At 43.7% G+C, this 16,353-nt stretch overlaps 1 protein-coding gene across 8 annotated transcripts in view; it reads left to right on the top strand.

Moving 5' to 3' along the window:
- The first annotated feature begins 2,742 nt into the window (after positions 1–2,742).
- Positions 2,743–16,353, top strand: part of SGSM3 (small G protein signaling modulator 3) — a 94,187-nt gene continuing 80,576 nt past the window's right edge. For 5 of the 8 annotated variants that reach the window (XR_012156549.1, XM_073327081.1, XM_073327059.1 and 2 more), the window contains exons 1-2: positions 2,743–2,880; positions 8,828–8,902. The gene's annotated coding sequence lies outside the window, so the exon portion shown is untranslated. Of the gene's footprint in view, positions 2,881–3,531; positions 3,574–8,827; positions 8,903–11,860; positions 14,293–16,353 lie in introns of all 8 variants that reach the window. The other 3 variants (XM_073327084.1, XM_073327073.1, XM_073327094.1) reach the window with 3 other exon arrangements.

A 16,353-nucleotide genomic window follows, 5' to 3' on the forward strand; every position in this document is an offset into this window, starting at 1 on the left:
GGGACAGTGCGGGAGGGGGCGGGGACTAGCCTCCCCAGCCAGGAGCTCAAGGACCAGGCAAGACGGTCCCGTGGGCTGGATGTGGCCCGCAGGCCATAGTTTGCCCACCTCTGGTCTGATCACTATATGTAACAAAAATAATCACAGAAATGAAAGGTAGAAAAGACTTATTAGCTCAACTCATCTGATACAAATGATGGATTATTCATTCTTCCCTGACTGTTGGTTTGTCGAGCCTAACTTTAAGTATCCTGAGCAATGAGGCTTTTAGTACTTTGAGAGACTACTCAGCCTATATTTTTCTTTTCTTAATTTCATCCTATTGCTATTAGGATTAAACTAAACAAAAGAACTGATATTACTATAGTAATGTGTGTATATGCACATTACTATAATAAGGAAAATCTGTTGACGCTTTGCTCTTTCAAACAAAAAATTGACATTGTAGAACTTCACACCCTTAATTCTGCCTTCCTATCCTTGCCCATTTACCTTTTAAAATTAAGCCACTTTATGCCTATGCACCGTGGGCTTGGCAGGGGAGAGGGGCATGAGGCTTATATAGTGAATACCAGATTGTCCAATACAGTACTAAAGATGTACCACCTATCCATTGTGTAGTTGACTTTGACATAACTACAGGCTGTCCTCTAATTCACCTCTGCTTGCCTGAACCCACCATCTCCCCTCTTACACTTTATATTCACATGCAAGGCTAGTCTGACACATGGCCAGCTTTCCAGTATAGTTCATTTATGTCAGATATTGGAAACTTATCTTTTAGTGTTTTTCAGTAGTCAGATTCCTTGCAGCTGCATAACTTGAAAACACTCTATACTGTTGTGATTCACCTAGGTAGGCCATATTTAAATAATGATGGACCTAAACATAAGATGGCCAGTTAGTCATCTGAAGTCTCTGTGAATGGACAAAATCTACCCTATTTAAGAGGTCTCAGTTCCGTAGTCCACGCAATAGGGGGGTAAAAGTCAATATATTTGTGGTTTAGGATAACTCCCTGTAATACTTAACAAAATCATATATTTTCTGGATGAAGCATAAAGCCAGGGGCCTGACATCTTGTAGAGAGACAATGCTGTGCATATGGGACTGGGTACCAGGAACTCGTGTGTTTTAATCCTGGTTCTTCTACTTCCTGTGTGACCCTAACCAGGTCGTATCAGCAGTATTCCTCAGTTTACCCACCTGTAAAAACTGGGCTAATATGTATCTTGCAGGTGGTATGAGACTTAATTAGTATTTCTGCAGTGCTTGGAAAATGTAAAGTGCTAAGTTGGGTTATAGGGGCCATTAAAGGAGTCATGGCACTTTTCACAATAGCAAAGGGTAGGAATGGAGGGGACATATTAGCCGCAATTTCCAATGTGGGTAAACTACATACTGCAGACCTAAAACTGGGGCTAGTGTTCAGTTTCACATTGTTTGGTACTGTTGTGTAGAGGAGATGAAGGTTGCTTTTCAATAGTGGGTAAAGTGACTAGTATGTGTCAAACACAGATTTAAAGAGAAAAGGGGTACTTGTGGTACCTTAGAGACTAACAAATTTATTTGAACATAAGCTTCCGTGAGCTACAGCTCACTTCATCGGATGCATTCAGTGGAAAATACATTGGGGAGATTTATATACACAGAGAACATGAAACAACGGTTGTTACCCTACACACTGTAACAAGAGTGATCAGGTAAGGTGAGCTATTACCAGCAGGAGAGCTGGGGCTAAAAAACCTTTTGTCGTGATAATCAAGGTGGGCCATTTCCAGCAGTTGACAAGAACGTGCGAGGAACAGTGGGGGGAGCGGGAGGGAGAATAAACATGGGGAAATAGTTTTACTTAGTGTAATGACAGAGAGTGGATGTGCTTTCTCAGTGCATTCTGTTCATTCTCTCTCTCTGATCTTTATAGTTGACTCTATTCACTTGCTGGCTGGAGTGTGACTATAGCAGAGAGCGATTTACCTCCCCTCACCATGCTCTGGAGCACTGACCCCCTGAAAATGGCCACCATTGACTCCTGAAAAGGGAGTGTGTGTTCCTGCAACTGTGTTGCTCTCTGGCTCCTCTCTACCTTCTTGTCCTTCACTCCATTATCACCCTCTCTTGATCCCTTAGTCTATCCCTTTGTAACGCTGTCTTTGCTTGCATATCTATATAATTAATTTGTTGACGGTAGCTACAGGGGGACTGACAGCATTTTTTCCAAGAGTTATCTCTTAGCTATGCAGCAGAGAAACAGAACTACCACAATGTGCCTAATTATTGTCAAGCAAAGGGGAGAGGGAACCACCTGTTTTCTAAAACATCTTGTTTTTCAATGGGTGAAGATTCAGTATGGGGTTTTTACGTTCACATGCCTGAGTGACCTAGGTCGGCGGGGGGCTGGGGAAATCAAGGCCCTAGTTTCGGTCATGGTGGGGTAGGGTACCCTGCCTTTGGGGGCTGAGGAGAACGGGTGCAGGCACGTCTGCCGAAGGGGACTTCCCCTGCCCCAGTCAGGAAGCTCAACAGCAGAGCGCGCTGTAGGGACAGGCTCTGCAGCCTCGCGCGTGCCGGCGGCGGGGGAAGCGCGGGAGCTGTGGCGGGCAGCCGGCGCGAGGCAGGCCTAGGGCGCCAGGCTGCGCGCTGGTGGGGGGAAGAGCTCCGCCGCGCGGCCCTCTAAGACTACATTCCCCATAATGCCCCCCGGCGCTGCTTCGGTGCCGCGCATGCGCAGCGCTGGGGGGGGAGGGGCGAGTCGGTGGTGCTGACGGCGGTTGAACCTGTCGGTCTCTGGCAGCAGCGGCGGCTGCAGCAGGGCGGGGGCTGAGGCGGCGGACTGGGGGGCGCCCCCCTCCCGGCCGGGGGGAGCGGCACGCGGAGCAAGTGAGCCGGGGGCGGGGGGCAGCCAGCTGGCGGGGGCGCGGGGGCGAACGCGTGCAGCGGGACGGACCCGGCCGGCCGAGCCGGGGCGGCTGGCAGGCGAGGGACCGGCGGCGGCGGCGGCGGCCGGGGGGCAGGGCTGGAGCCCGAGAACGGCTCGCGGCCGGGGCAGGGCGTGGGCACAGAGGGACCGGGCAGAGCCCTGGGCTCTGTCAGCAGCGGCCGCGCCTGACGGGCTGAGACCAGCGCGGCTGGCCGGGCAGCCACGGGCCGGGCAGCCACGGGCCGGGCGGGGACGCCTGGCTGAGAACGGCCCGACGCGCAGAAAGCGGCTTTCCCGGGGGTGGGTCAGGGGAAGAGGGAGCAGATGGGGCCCTACAGCCTCGATAAGGAGCCCACGGGGCACGTAATCTCTCCCTCCCGGCACTCTGCTGCCCCGCATCTTGAGGGGGAGCGTAGCTTGTCCTCTGACGCCTGCAACCCTGCGGGCTGGGCAGTGGGTGGAAATACCCCCTCACCTGGGACCCCTCCACAGCGGTGGTTTATTCACAGAGACCTGCGTGCGTGTCTGTTGGCTCAGATGGGCACCCTTCACATACAGGGGTGTTTTCCTTTTGTACACACCCACATTCCACTTCGGTATGCTTCCTCCAGATTTCCACGGTGGTTTGCAGTTAAGAGAATTGGGCCTGGAAGGTACGAATCCTGCCAAATATGAAACCAAATGGGTCTGTTTGAATACAGCTGCCCTGCCAGGAGCTGAAATGTTAACAAAATATCTTCCTTCTCCTGTATTTCTGGATGACCAAAACCATACTTATAATTTTTATCAGCAAAAGGAGGGTTGAACCCTGGTCGGTGGTAGGGTAGGCTTCTGTCCTGTCTCTGTATTCATATCTGGGGTGACCAAACAGCAAGTGGGAAAAAATGAGATGGGGGTGGGGGGTAATAGGAGCCAATATAAGAAAAAGACCCAAAAATTGGGACTGTCCCAATAAAATCGGGACATCTGGCCACCCTATTCATATCCCTTCCCTCACCACTGAGGTGACTTAAGGGTGGTCTCTCCTCTACAGCCCCTAGGAAGATTCCATTTCACTTGATCTGGTGACTCAGGGGCTGCACTGCAACTTTCTGACTCATTTTATACAAGGATTCATGACTGGATTTAATTAGGTTTTAGGGGCATCATCTCCTGCCTTCTTTCTATCCATCTTTTTTTTATTCCTTTGGTCTTTTCTTGCACTTTGTCTCTGCCCTTGTCCCTCTTCTATTTTACTTTATTCAGACTTGCCTAGAGGCTTGCTCATGAATTACAGGTATGCTATTGCTTTGCCTTGGTTGTCGCCAATCCCCAGTGGCCAACTTTTTCGCCTTTTTGCCACTAATCAGATCTTGCCTGCCTTTTATTTCCCCTTGTTCTCAGTTTCTGTTCAGATATGCTGAGAGGAGAGACTGACTCCTGTTCTGTCTGGTGTTGTAAAGCTGGGGGGTGAGGGAAGAGGAACAGCTATAAGATGACCAGCATCATGACAATAGCCTCCAGGTTTGGGGCATGAATGGGTGTAATGCAAACCCTCTGAATTTCAGAATACATCAAAATCAGAGTGAAGGCAGGGAACTTATGTAATTCCTCATACAAGAATATGTAAATGCAGAAGAGGGAACAATAATCATGGTGAATGGGGCTTAATCTCTTTTCTTCTCCTGTGTTTATATTTCTCTCATTCTAGTTCTTTAAGAATGTTTTGAATTTAAGCAGGCATTTCCTTGCTGTAGATTTCAACAGCCACATCCCTACTTATTTTTATGTGATGTCATAGCACCCTGCTTTGTGACATCACAATCCTCCTCAGTGCATCTTGTTGCAATATCTGGAGGGCGGAATAAAGCACCAAGTGTGTTTCAAGAAGTCAAGCATCTGTTAGTGCTAAAGAACAAGAGAAAATACAAGATACTGTTGGAACTGGAAACAGGCATTGCAGGGTGTATAGGCTAGATCTTAGAATCACTTGGGGCACCTACCAGCCCAGAAGAAGCAATGGTACACAGTCCTTCAGTACAGATCATAACACTGCTTTTTGCTGGATAATCTGGATTCCAGAACAGTCTTGGGGCTGCCACAGACACTAGAGGGATGTGTTGGGTAATATTATTTCATTATATATTACCTGTAGTGCCCCCAGTGTGCTCAGCACTTTCCAAACAGAAAAGAAGGCTTGATTCTTGCCCCAAAGAACTCACAATCTAAGGACATAAAAGAGAGGTAGTAGGGGGAAGGGGCACAACACACAGAGTGGTCAGGGTGGTGATTGGCCATATCTTACTAATACAAGTTTACATTAACCCCTTTTAAAAATAACAGAATATATAAATTATTGCCAGTTGGCATCAGATCTGAGGGTGTGTTTCTGTAATGTTAGAAGATGTCATTCATGGAGATATCAGAGAGGGAATCGCTTGAGGACTCCACACTCTGGATTGTATCTTCTGCAAATGAATGAACGGCTTTCATCTCCAAGATTGTTAATCTGGCACTTCTCACCAAAAACTGGGAAGAAAAAAAAATTGAGATTCAGAAAGCATTAGAGATTTCTTTGAATGACGAGAAGACCTCTGCAGTGATAGAGCCAAAGTAACAGTTACAAGTGGTAGATCCTCAAGCTTCCCTGCAGCTGTAAATCACTTGTTAGGGTCAAGAATATGGTATGGTATTGTTCAGTTGTTTAGGTGCATTATGGAGACTTTACACTCTCCTTGGAAGCATCGAGAATTAGCCATTTCAGACAGGATAGCTGACAAGATGGACAAGTGGTCTGATCAAATGCAGCAAGCCCTGTGTTCCTGAATGCAGGTGTTAGTTTCACAACTCCAGCATTCTGTGCTTCACATTAGCAACTATTTCTGTTTAAACACCTACCTTTCTGTTGCCATAAAACAAGAGAATCCTCCCTTCGTGCCTTCCATCAGAACTGCTAAAAACAAGGCAGGATCATCTCATGCAAAGTAACCTCCAGGGACCCTCCTGATGAGGGGAGATGCATATTCCTCAGCTCTCCACATCAGTACTGTTGACAACATCAGGCTGGAGAAGAAGGGAGTGTTGGTTCCACCATGTGTATGTTTGTTTCTGATGAAGTGGTATGTCTGCTCATTCTAAATGGAAACACAACAATTGATGTTGGTAATGCAGCGGTCTGGCTATTTAGAGAGTAGGATTTGCTAACAATACCCCTAGGAAAGGTGAAAATAGACTTGACTTCTGAGACTTACAAACAAAGGAGATACCACATTGGGGCAGACCATAAGTGTAATTGGTCTGGTACATCACTTCCTACAACAGTGCTACTGGGTCAGTCAGTCCCAAGTCTTCCCCTTGGCAGTGTCTAGTTCCTGATGCTTGAGGAATGAGTGGAGAAAACAATGAGAATGTAGCAGGCCAAGTGTACAAAGTTGTAGTAGGGAAAAAGAAATCCTTCCTCATTCCCACAGGCATGAAATATGATCACTTTTACATCATTCTTATCTCATACCACTATAGCTGTTAATGGTCCTAATATAGTCCAGCTTCTTTGAGAACATGCATATAAAGTTACTAGTGTATAATAGTTTGCAGGTTCTGGGCCTAAGTAGTTTAACATGTGGCATGTGTTATAAAGGAGCATTTCCAGCAGATCCTGGACAGTGGTCTGGGTGGGAGTAGCCTTACAGTGCAGGATGTCATGTTTTTAGATTTTAAAGAAAAGCAGAGTTCTGAAAGGAGTCATCTGACTGTGGCCCTGAATACAGCTCTTAAATTGCAGCTCCGCTCAGCAGAGTGGTGTTCAACAGATCTGCTACCTGGGTTTATTCAGAGTCACATCTGATGAATCTAGTCCTGCCTTTTGCTCTTGTTAGCCCTGCAGAGCCAACAAAGCTATGAGAGAGTGAATTGGAATCTGTTCTTCCTTGTGCATTGTCAACAGACTTACAGGTCCAGTCAGTTAAACCTGTGCAAACCCATCAGAGGCCTTGGAAGGTACTAGTGTCACTAAGGCCGTAATTTTACTTGCAGGGCTTTTTATTACTGGTGATGTTGGGTGAGCAAAATAAAACTCAACTTGACTCTGGTGTCTCAGGGTGAGTTTGCAGGGCTGGCAGAAAAAAAAATCTTGTAAACTGAGCAGACTGGCTGTCACTGAATAGGTTCCAAAATCAGCATGGAACTGTGGGGCTGAAGACAGGCTACTGGGGTCAGAGCTGCTGAACCAGGGCTGCCAGGCCCACAGACACTCAAGGTGTGTGACCTGTATGCTGGTAGTCTGGTGGTGTGCGGTCCCACAGCCCCACTCCACCAACCGTAGTTACTACTTGCAGGGTAACCCCAACACAGTCCTGAATTTTCCCAAAACTGTGTGCTCTGCAATGTCCAGCCCTCTTTTGGACAGTTCAGAGAAATAATATAGCTTGTTTGTTCCTCTAAAGACACAAAACACTTCACAGCTTATTAACTTAACTGGCAGGAAATACACCCTTCCCTTTAAACACAGAGCTGAGTAGATTTATGGTAAAAATTACATAAATTTACTAACAAAATATATATATGATTAAACATGTATAAGGAATGAAGATAGAAAGAGTTACAAGTGAAACAAAACAAAATACATTTCTAAAAGTCTAAAACATAATCTAGCTAGCTACAGGCTTTGTTCATGATGGTTTCTCTCATCAGTCATTCTTCTACCCAGCCATGGCTGACTTTCCCTCAGTCAGGACCTTCCACAGAAGTACAAGGTGCTGGTTTCCTTTGTCTCCTTAAGTGAAAGATCTTCGTCTAAGTAGGTTTCTCATCTATATTCAATTCCAGAGACTTCAGCCCCCCTTGTTTGAAGGACCCATTTTTCTCAGCTTGCAAGGGGTCTGTCTAGTGATGGATGCCAAAGATGGCTTCCGTCTTTGCTTATCTCTCCCAAAATCCATCGGTCTTGCTGTTCTTCCCCTTCCTGTGGGCTTCCTATCCCCCTGTCTTTATAGACCAATAAACCTTTGAAATTGATTGTTTAAAAAGTAAAACCCAGACCAAGCTTCTCTCTCTCCTGGGTGTAAACACCATGGTGTCTTCTCCTCCACTTGTTAGTATGGTTTGCCTCCACTCCTTGTTAGTTTGATGGATCTGTTTACTGCTTGTATTTAAATTGAGGTAAACACACATTCCTTTGCTTAAGATAGACCCAAATCCCCCTGTGTATATTTGGTTTATACACACCTTAGTTATAATTCTAGCATATATTCATAACTCTTAATACCCATTGTGTGCATACATCGTGGAAAAATATTAATGATCAATGTGGTGGTAGTTTTAAAATGTTACCTCACAAGGCATATTTTGCGCAATTATTATTGCGGTCATGTGTAGGGTGTGACTACAGTGATGCTTAGTGTCACAGGAAGCTGTTAGGGTTAATTAACTGTAGAGTGCTTTGGATATGAAAAGTTATACCTAAATGGAACTATTACAGTTATGCTTAATTGGCTGAAAAAACTTTGACTTTGCCGAAATTGGGTATAACATCCCCAGGGAGGAGAGGTTTGGTGACTCCTTATAACCTATAGTTATAAAACACTTGGTTACATTTTTGCAGTAGCATTTAATAAGGAAGGCCTTTGAAACCTTCAGCCTTGTTCTTCAAGATGCGCTAGACACACATGGGAATCTGGGCATAATTGTACCCCACTTGCTAACATATCCCTAAAGTGATCACTGTCTACATTTGGAGTAAAGGATGTTTCAACATATAATAGAAATTAGAGATGGAAAAGGCTTCGCTAGGCCATATTTTGTCCATCTTCTCCACACACCCATACATACCCCTTCCAATGTTAAACCATAGATATTTGTGGGTGCTTTGCCTATTCCATTTCTTCTTTGTATGAAGACCACTGTGCGTGCTTCTCTTTCCTCCCACCAAAGGTCCTCTCTCCAACCCAATGAAAAGAAGAGCAGCGTGGGACATTCAAGAGGGAAAAGCACGTCCACTTGGCAAAGGTAAGTGGTCTCGGCAAAATGGTGGACTATGTTTAGTTCTTTTCCAGAACAGTACAGTAAAATCTTAACACTCAGTTTTTTTATATAGGGTTGGGTACCAGCTACCCTCAGGAATTTATCAGCTGTTCTCTGCTTCTCCAAGGGCTTGAAGGTTGAGGGGTCAGCACTGGTATCCCAGGGAGTCTGCAAATCCCTGGCCTGAGGTTTCCTTTCACAGACCTGTTATTGTGATGAATGTGGGTGGGCTTTGCAGTCTCCAGGTTTAGAGTGTGATAAATGATTTAGGCAGATGCTAGAGCCTCTCATGATTCTAGCTGGCCAGCATGTCTCTCTTGCACAGAGTGATTTGTCTGCTTTGGAGCCCGGTAGATAAAATACCACTCCTTTTTTTGTATTTTAAAATGAATGTTAAAGCGCAGTTCTGCTCTGAAAAATGTTGGCATGTTGGACTTCCATGTTCATTGTATCTCAATGGCTCCATAATCAGATGTGCACAGTGTATAATTTTTTTTATTTTTAATTTTTCTGTGCCAGCCCTACTATGTCAAACTGTGATCTGAAAGTCAAGCTGGATTCTTCCTGGCTTATTATCACCAGGCAACAAGATTCTGTCCTCTCTTATGTTATCTTCAAAGTGAATTAGAGGTTTGAATGTGGCCTTGCAATTGGAAATTTAATTAATCATTCTGTTGCTTTTGCATGAGCCAGGATGGGCTGAGTGATGAGTCTGCAGGGCTCATAAAACCTTTATTTTTCTTGCTGTTATAATGAGACAACTGCTGCACATAGGGAGCAGATCTGCTGCCTAAGAAGATGGCATTTTAAATTAATTACTTTTCTGACCATAATTACACTTTCAAAGAGGTGCATAAAAGCCTCTTGCAAACTTCTGTAGTAGATTCAAGCTGGGAGGAGACAAGGAGTTCCAGTTTGCATTTCTTTGGTTGTTAATTCTAGATTTTGAGTCATTCTACCAACTGTAGAGCTCTGGATTTGTGTGATAGGAGGCACTGCAGGAGACAAAGGATAGGTCTTGTCTTCTCTCCCCTTTCCTCCTGCCGCAAACATACAATCAGTCTCCTTCATTCACAATGATTTCAGTGATTGGGGACCATTTAAGTACTGAGTGTTCTCCCTACACTCTAGATCCTGGCAAGCCACCATCCCTCTGTGCCCACTTACCAACATAGCTCTGCCATGAAACCCCAATTTTGACCTGGCACACCTCCTGCTATTCCAGTCCAAGGATCCCTTTGGAGCAGTGACTACCCGATCATCAGCAGACTTTTATGAGGTCTGATGTGATGCACAGGGGGAACGAGGATGAAGTCATTTAAACTCCTTTAACTGTTGCTCTAAATCATGTGGTCACTAGAGATAAAGTCAGAGGGTTAATTCACTGTCATTGCATCATTCCTGTCCTTATACTGTGTATTTACAGCAACCCAAAACACTGCTAGGCTAGTAGGTTATAAACCTTGCAGAGACGTTTCCTGGAATGAGTCAGGTCTACAAGTGTAATAGAAACTGTTTAATCTGGATGTGATAAGGGACGAGATCCACGTGGAATTGTGCATAGGTGTAAAAACTTAACTGGGTGTCACTCTGCTAGGGTAGGGCAGCACCCTGCATTGTCTGTTATAGGCCCTTCCTGGATCTTGTGTTTCCTTTCTCCCAGGTGTATGTTCCGCCTTCTTCAATTGCTAGTTTAATTATGGTTGGGAGGAAGACTCCGGTTTCACAGGCACTCACAGCAAATATTGACTTGAGGAGCAAATGGCACTTGCAGATCCAGGATATGCTACCACCTGACCTGAGTGGGAAGGGGAGATGCAAGGGTGAGGGTGGGACTTGCTGTAGCGGATTTGATTTGGTGAATCCTGATTCAAATTCTAAAGCAAAAACTTTTTGTGAGGGCTGGAGGAGATGAACTAGAACAAATACAGATTTTTCATCTCTCGTTTCTGTGACTGGGAGGTTCAATCTGGATGTTTGAAGTTGACACTGTCAGCATGCAGTTTTAAAATATGTACTGAGAAAGCTTTCTGGTGCCACATCTGTCTCCAAGTCCCTGGGCCAATGTTTGTGTCTTTACAGTCTATCTTTCTTCTTTTCTAAAATGTTTCTGTCCTGTTGCTGTATGACAGACTCAGAAAGAACAGGTTTCAGAGTAACAGCCGTGTTAGTCTGTATTCGCAAAAAGAAAAGGAGTACTTGTGGCACCTTAGAGACTAACCAATTTATTAGAGCATAAGCTTTCGTGTAGCTCATGAAAGCTTATGCTCTAATAAATTGGTTAGTCTCTAAGGTGCCACAAGTACTCCTTTTCTTTTTTCAGAAAGAACAGGGGAAATAGGGAACTAAGTATATGCAAAGTGCTGTCAAATGTACAAATTAAGCGGGGGGGTGGGGTGGGGTATTTTTCCATTGCTCACTTCTTTATAGTCATAGTAGATATTACTCTTAACACTAGTGGGAAAAAAATAATTCCAGTGAGAAGTATAACTTCTCAGCTGATTGTGTCACTTTAACAATTTCCATTGATTGCTCTTTTTTGTATTGTTACTGAAAACTTAGGTTTATTGGTTTTTGTCTTGCTGAAGACTTATTGGGAAACTTGCTAGATGGGATGCTGTTTTGTTACTCCTTTCTAAATGGATTCTTATTGTTCTCATTGTTATATATATATATATATAATATGTATCAATTGAGGAAGGGCACTCCTGGGTGGAAGTTTCTCTTCTTGTGCTAGAGACCCTGGGCAGCCAGTACTGGAAAGGAGCTCATATCTGACTCCACCAGTCTGCTTCACATCCAAAGCTGAACTGCTGTCATGTGAGGGTTAACTGGAGATCAAATGGCAAAGGGGGCTGACCAGGTAAAACAAACACACAATAGGAGACTGTTATCTGGGTGTTTGCCTAAAGCCAGATAATTGAAAGCTGTTTCCTATTGCAGCTGTGAGAGAGAAAGCAGGAATATTAACAGCTGGCTCAGCAGTGTGAAGCGGAAGTTCAAGTGAATTTACATCTGTCTTTTCCACACCTCCGTTTTTAAGGGAAAACTGCACTATTTAAAAAAAAAAAAAAAAAAAGTAACTGTATACAGTAAAAGCTGTGTTATCCAGCACTTTACCAACCAGAAAGCTCTAGAAACCAGCATTTCTGATCTCTGCCAATACAAATCTTCAATCTAGTAACTGGGACCAATGCCAAAGCTAACCAGAATCGATGCTGAAGCTATTCGGGACCCAAGTTTTTCCGAGAGCAGTCGGACTAGGCTCGAGTTAGCCGAGAAAAGCTGACTGCTATTCTTTCTGTTTGTATCGCCATTGTGATCGGTCGGTTTATTACTCTGTGCATTGTCCTGTGTTTATCGTAAAATATCAACACCACCCTACCATCATGGCATCCAAAATACCAGCGAAAAGCAAAGGAAAGAAGCGTAAGAGAGTTGTGTTGACATTAAAACAGAAAATAGATATTTGTACACGTCTTGAAAAGGGTGAGAATAGGAATGTTTTGATGCAAGAGTACAATGTTGGCTCGTCCACAATATATGACATCAAGGCTCAGAAAGGACAACTGCTCAAATTTTTTGCTAGTTGTGAGTCAAATAAAGCTGTTGAACAACGCCGTACTCTGCATACGCCTAAATTGGAGCAGCTAGACAGTGTTTTATATGAATGGTTTTTATTGAAACGATCAGAGGGTGCCTCTATATCTGGCCCAATGCTCATTGAAAAGGCAAAAGATTTTTATAAGCAAATGCAATTGACTGAGCCATGTGCATTTTCTGATGGATGGCTTTCATGTTTTAAACTTCGTCACGGCATTAGAAAGCTAGATGTATCCGGCGAACAAAAATCGGCTGACCATGAAGCTGCAGAAAAATATTGTGAATTTTTTAGGAATTTAATTGCTGAACATGATCTATCCCCTGAACAAATTTATAATGCTGATGAAACTTGCCTATTTTGGCGATGCTTGCCGAATTCTACCGTAGCAGGTGCAAGTGAATCTAGAGCTGCTGGTTTTAAGCAGAATAAAGACAGACTAACTGTTCTTACGTGTGCTAATGCTGCAGGCTTGCATAAAATAAAACTTTTGGTGATTGGGAAGTATAGTCATCCTAGAGCTTTCAAAGGTGTTGCACATTTACCTGTTGTTTACAAAGCACAAGGTAATTCATGGATGAACAAAGAAATTTTTTATGATTGGTTTCATCATGTTTTTGTAGCTGCAGTGAAAGAACATTTTAGAAAAATAAGCTTACCTGAAGATAGCAAAGCTATTCTATTGCTAGACAATTGTAGAGCTCACCCTCATGAAACAGAATTAGTGTCTGGTAATATTTTTACCATCTTCCTGCCTGCCAGTGTTGCTTCATTGATTCAACCTATGGACCAGGGCATTATCCAGAATATGAAATGTTATTACAGAAGAGATTTCCTGAGAAAGTTGATCAATCATGAAGGCACTATACAGGACTTTCAATCTCTTTATAATATAAAAGATGCAGTTTTTAATGTTGCTTGTGCCTGGAATTCAGTTAAAAGTGAAACATTAAGGAGAGCTTGGATAAAATTGTGGCCTAGTGTTATGTTTGCAGAAGTGTCTTCTGATGAAGATGAATTTGAAAGCTTTAAAGTAAGAGTTAGAAAAAATACATTAGCACAAATTCTTGAAATGGTGAAGGATACTCCTCCTTCACACCCCATCAACAAACTTCATGAAAGTGAGCTAGAAGAGTGGGTTGAAGCTGACAAGGAGGTTGAAGTGACACACACACTTACTGATACGGAAATAATAGCGAATGTTTTGAAAACTGAAAAGTCAAAGGACACTGATAAAGACAGTGAAGAAGATGATTTTAGTGAAGAGGACAAAATAACTTGGGGAAAGGCTGCTTCAGCTTTTGATACAATAATTAAATTTGCAGAAAGGCAACCATGTTATACTGCCCAGGAGGTTATGCAGTTGCACATTCTGCACTCTACTTTTATGCAAAAGAGGCAGAAGACCTGTAAGCAAGCTGATATAAGGAAATTAGGCAAAAAAACAGCTTCCAGGGTGTGTCATAGGGTCAGTACAGATTCAGCCCAATCTCCTACACATTCTACATCTACAATGATAATTGATGTTGATTAATGATGACCCTGAGGAACTGCAAGATCCTGAAGTGCCATCTGAATCATCAAAGAAAGATTAAATTATGTTCAGTATTGTTTTAGTTGAAGTGTTGTTTTTAGTGATCTGGGTGTACGCCATGCGCTGCCCATAGTGATATGTAGTGTCATCAGATAACCTACTATATAGAAAACTTTACCTTTATACACCTAAGTGCTTCAAGAAACCAACACTCTGCCATGCAGTATTACTACTGGATTGGTGAGTACCTGTATTCTATTTTATACTTTATTCATTTTATTGTATTCTAATTCTTTGAAAATTGGTATTCCATTGGTAAGTATAACTCTTAGTTGACCAGAATTTTTGACTAACCGGCACCCCCATTCTCCCAACATGCCAGATAACAAAGCTTTTACTGTATATCCTTGTAAAGTGCATGGTTACACGCTTGACAAGTGTACTGTAGCTGGAACACTGCAGTCAGCTGTAGCTGAGGATGTTTGTTTCCAGTTACAACTTTGTTTGTCTCACACATAACTGTCCATATTTTCAGTTGGCAAGTTGGAATTTTCTCCACCCAGAGATGACTTGTGTGTGCGTGTGGAAGTTTGAACAGAAGGGGTTCAATTGTTTTCAAGTGGCTCGGGGGTAACAGTCAAGGTCTGGACACCCCAAGAGGAGAATAGGGGGTTAAATCTCCTCCCAAAATAATCAGTTGAATAAACAGATTGTATACAATGTCATTATGCTGTAAAATATGTTGAATAAGGTCTTTTGTGAAATCTTGTAATGTTCTGAACACGAACATCATTATGATAACGCATACACACGGAGACTGTGGCTATGAATGTATGTATTTGTGTATATATATAAAACTGCTTTCATAATTTGTGTGGCAACATTCAGCTCTATCTCTCAGTGTGGCATCAGGCAGGGAAGGGGCTGCCTCCCCAGCCAGACAAGACTAGCTCCGAGCACCTAGAATTGTACAACGCTGGAAAAGACAAATGATGAACCATTAAAGTTCATGGGAAAACATTGAAACAACCTGAAACTGAAAAGAAAACACCAGTCTTGGAAAACTAGGGATATGTCTACACAGCCAACGTTAAAGCGCTGCCTCAGCAGTGCTTTAATGCGGCTGTGTAGTCGCACTTTACAGCGCTGAAACTTGCATTGCTCAGGGGTGTGTTTTTTCACATCCCTGGGCGAAGAAAGTTTCAGCTCTAAGTGGTAGTGTAGACAAGGCCTAAGAAACAAGGGTGTTTTTCCCACTTTGATATTTATAGTGACTAAAGAAGAAAAGAAACCTGAAAATTTCTTAAAAAGTGAAGGGGTTTGAAGTGATGGACAGTCACTTGACAGGTATTAGCCATGAAATGCTGGATCCTCTCTGGGATGGGGTACGCTGGGAAACAGTTGAGGAAACAGGTAAATTGTATTAGGAAAGGTATTTTTATCTAATTCAAAAGTATAAATCCTGAAGATGCATCTTTGTTTGCAGTGTAACTTTTGTATGTTTGGTCTCCCGCACTAGTTCCATTTCTTGAATGTGATATTTCTCTTAAATACACCTTTTGTTTGTTTTTTGCCTCAAGCACGTCTCTGATGTGCAAACTGTGTGGAGAGTATATGCCAAAGCAAGCTGCCAGCTGGGGATTAGTTTCACACTTTCGGGGGTAATGAACCAGAGGGGAAAAATCCCAAGTGTCTGGTAATTAAGAACTCAGGGTGGCTGGATTTGGGGAGACGCAGGACTGGAAGTGATGTTGGTGTCACCCTGCACGGTGTTACTAGGCTGGTGGAAGCCAGGGTGAGACTTTGAGTACTGCTACGCTGCAAAATATTCCCGCATCAGTGAGTCTCAGAGCCCAGGTCAACTGATTTGTGCTCTCGCTGTGGGACTCACAGTAGCAGTGTAGGTGTTCCCTCTGGGCTGAAGCCCCAGCTCTGAGAACCACCCCCCTCCCCCAGGTTTCAGAGCCCAGTCTCCAACCCAAGCAAGATTGTGAGCCCTCCAGTGTGAGCCCTGCAAGTCAGTTGACCCGGGCACTGAGACTCGCTGCTACAGGTGTGGGGGTATTAGGGTATTTTTGTAATGTAGATATGTTTTGTGCTTGTGGGCAAGCTACTGGTGTCAGGGCTCTGAACCAAAACTGGACAGCATAAAGGCACACATAAAGCAGGCTGTGACAGAATACTACTGGTGTGGATGTTCCCCAAAACATCACAGGGGACTTCCATATCATTTAACTATATCTGTCGATATTATTGCCGTACATTGTGGTTTTTTGTGTTGGTCTTTTGGTGCTAGTAGCT

Source organism: Lepidochelys kempii, chromosome 1 (assembly GCF_965140265.1).
Source record: "Lepidochelys kempii isolate rLepKem1 chromosome 1, rLepKem1.hap2, whole genome shotgun sequence".
NCBI classification, from domain to species: Eukaryota; Metazoa; Chordata; order Testudines; family Cheloniidae; genus Lepidochelys; species Lepidochelys kempii.